The 3,524-nt window shown below is 60.7% G+C and overlaps 1 non-coding gene across 1 annotated transcript; it reads left to right on the forward strand.

The window, feature by feature from the left end:
- The first annotated feature begins 3,130 nt into the window (after positions 1–3,130).
- Positions 3,131–3,203, forward strand: TRNAA-UGC (transfer RNA alanine (anticodon UGC)). Its single transcript has one exon. It is a non-coding gene; the product is annotated as a tRNA-Ala (tRNA).
- Positions 3,204–3,524: the final 321 nt, after the last annotated feature.

Below are 3,524 nucleotides of genomic sequence, written 5' to 3' on the forward strand. Positions count from 1 at the left end.
GGTGACTCTCCTTCTAAGGGCGCCCCCGTCGTGAGAACTCGCCCTCATGACCCCGTGTGGCCCTAATCACCTCCCGAAGGCTGCGATTCTAACATCCTCGTGTTCGGGGGCAGGGTTTCCGCGTACGAACTCGGGGGCGCGGACACAGACGTGCGGTCCACAGCGGTCATATTTTAAAAACGTTTTCCTCTAATATGTTCTGATTCACTTGGGGTAAGTAATGGCACATCCACGCTAAATCATTTGCCACGAAAATACGGGAAAACCAAAGGCGAAAACATCCACTCCGATGTCACAGTGCTCTTTGTCACGTGGACGCTGAGGCGTGGACCAGAGGTCGCGGGGGGAGCGCTGTCACCTTGAGCTCCTGTGTCCTGAGCCACAGGGAGACCACGTGGAGCCGGGCACTAGGGGCTGCCTGGATGTGGCCGACGCGGCCTGGGGAGCGGGGTGTCCCTGAGCGGGGGACGGAGAGCGAGGCGACTCTCCGAGGGCACTTGTTCGTCCCTTCCTCACGGATGCCTGTCCTCACCATTGGCTCGGGCACCTGACAGAACCCCATGGAGAAATCCTCTCTCCCTCTCTCCCCCACTCCTTCCTTCCCTCCCTCCCCGCCCGATTTCTCCACGTTGACCGACATAGGTGGTGTCTGAGGAACAATCAGACCTTACTGGGAATTTCAGAAAACTCACCACGGCGACGTAAAGTGTCCTTCGCGAGGGTTTTCGTTCTGGGGGGCCTCCGAGATTTTTAAGAATTGCCACATTTCGATGTGTGATTTGCTCTGCTTAGGGAACAATGAGCTGATCAATGTACACAAAGTGGCACGAGCCACATTTGAAAGTGGCCTCCTGACACCCAGGCCCTGGGGGTCCAGGCTCCCTCCGTGAGGCACACAGAGGTGTCACCAAGCCCTTCTCAGGCAGCTCCTCAGGGCCACCCATTTCCTTCCTGCGTCCCCCTGACTCTTTCGTGTCATGCCATGTGCCCGTTCGACCAGCCACCGCAGTGTCTGTGGCTTGTCCTTGTGAACATGTCCCTCTGAGCCAGCAGCAGCTCCCTCAGAGACGGTGCCCACGCAGCCGTTTGCACGCTGAGCTGTGTGCTGGGCTCTGAAGCTACAGGGGGTGACAGGTGGCTCACAGTCTATGAGGAGGAGAGAAAGGCAAACCCTGGACTCCAGGAGCGCGCGCTCGGTCTGGATCACAGGTGCCTGGGTACAGGGAGCACGGAGGATGTGGGGCCATGCCTTTGTCCAGCAGCCAACCGGTCGTCACTGGCTGGGCACACAGGAGGTTCAGCCAAGCCGTGTGGACCCATCTCATGAGTGTCTGGCCCTGGTCAAGGCTTCTGGCACACTCGGCATAAGTGGCACCCAGCCTCCTGTCTGGCCTGCCACATTGCGGCTGAATGCGGCCAGCCGATCCTGCTTCAGGGGCGAGCCCAAGGCTGCGGCTGGTGTCCGCACTCCGCTGGCCACATCCCTGCCTCCCTCACGGGGCCGCGTGCGTGAAGACGGTGCGGAGAAAGCCAAGATGAGCCCGGATGCTGCAGAAGGAGTTAGTGGTCCTGGGAGGCACGAGACCGTGGAGAGAATATTGCCATTTCGGGGCTTGATGGGAGGTTGCCTTCCTGTCACGGTTGGAATCGCGAGCCTCTCGGTCCCCGCCGCGTGTCCCTGCCGTGCAGCCGCAGGGCGCCGGGCCAGAGACGGGCCTGCTCCAGGAGGGAGCTCGGACGTGCTGCTTCCTCCGGATGGGTTTTCCGAGACACGTCGGGTGCCTGGCAGTTCCCCTCCTGCGGAACCCGGGTTCTCCTTGACCGAAGGAAGGCGGGGCTGGGGGACACGTGTCACCACGCGTCGGCAGCAGGCCCTTCCACGGGGAAATGCATCGTTCTGGGTACAGCAGCCCTGGCATGTCCCCAGTCACTATTTATTATGTTCGGAAGTGGCTTCCTGTTCTAGCCCTGTGTCCCTCTGGTGGGTTAGAAAATTCATGACTACCGTAGAAACTACCTAAAAAATCCGTCCACTGCGCTGACTCGGGGGAACGCAGTGGCAGGCGCCAGACGCTGCGGGGCGGTTCCCCGGGGCATCGCTCAGTGCCTGCGCGAGGACGCTGGCCTGGCCCACGGCTGTGTCCACGCAGCTCTCACTCTGTTCCCCGCGCACGCGTTGTGACGACCGTCACTCTGGGTCGCGTGCAGACAGCCGGAGACGCCGCGTGCGTGGAGGGAGCACAGGGCCGACAGGTGTCCGTGGTGTGGCTGGCGCTGGATCGAGACGGCGACGGTGGCGCGAAGCTGGCCGATCACCTCAGAGGGTGACAAAAGAGAGGTGACGGGACAGATTCGGGGACCGCCGGGGGCACGCAGGCAGCGGCCTGGGACGGCAGGGGCGGGTCCCCGCCTCCTCGTCACTGCAGGTTCTCAGCTGAGACACGAGAACGCGGATCGGTCAGCCAGGCGGCAGGACGCCACGACCTGCGAGGAGCAGCGGGGAGGGCGCCGGGCCCCGGAGGCTCCTTCGACTTCGACGTCCACACTGGTGACCGTGGCCGTGTCTCTCCTCTGCATCCGGCCGCGAGGTCGCCTGGAGCGTTTCGGAGCTGGTTTTCCGTCGCCAGCTCTGCAGGTCCTTCTCTGGTCCTCTGCCCTCTTCGCCTGCCTGTGTCTCCGCTCAGTCCGACACGTGTCAGAAAACAGGCAAAAATAAAAAAACAAAAAAGACAACTCGACCGCGTCGCTTTCGGGGGTCTGTGCGCAGGCTGGACACAGGAGGAGGCCGCAGCTTTGGAGAGCGTCAGTCGGTTCACCGGCCTCTGCTGTGCCAGAAGCTGCATAACAGATTTCGTTTTCCCCACAATGCTAGAGCTCGTCCCCAACGGGATGAAGGGGAGCCGTTTACACCCCACGGCTGCAAAGAGAGGATGCGACTTCCTAGCGCCTTGGGAGACGCCCGCGCCGATGACCCGCTGCAGATTTCTGCGTCATTGATGGAAATGCAGGACCTTCATTCCGGAGAAACACACGAGGACAGAGAGGGGCCCACAGGAGCCCTTAGGCAGGAGCTAGTAGGCAACCGAACTTCCTCAGCACAGATGGTATGAAAGCTGAAATTTCTCTACGCGGTTCCATAGTGCAGCGGTCAGCACGTCTGCTTTGCACGCAGAAGGTCCTGGGTTTGTGCCCCAGTGGAGCCACGGTCCATGGTCTGCGACCACGACACCCTGAACATGCCGGATGTCTGAGCTCGGAAGCTGAGCAGGGTCGGGCCTGGTTAGGACTTGGATGGGAGACCCCCTAGGAAGACCGGGTGCTGTAGGCATATATAATAAATTTAAAAAAAAAGTTGAAATTTCTGTATTACCGATAGGTTCTTAATGTTCAGGGAATGAGAGCAAAGGGGGAGAATCTGTTACTGTCGCCAAGTGACCTGACGTCACCTTTCGGTTTTCCCTGCGGCACAAAGTAGAAACGTGAGGCGTGGCCGGCGTGGAGCACAGGCGTCCCGCGTCCTCGCC

The sequence above is a fragment of the Pteropus medius genome, unplaced genomic scaffold, assembly GCF_902729225.1.
Source record: "Pteropus medius unplaced genomic scaffold, Ma_sr-lr_union100, whole genome shotgun sequence".
Classification (NCBI taxonomy): domain Eukaryota; kingdom Metazoa; phylum Chordata; class Mammalia; order Chiroptera; family Pteropodidae; genus Pteropus; species Pteropus medius.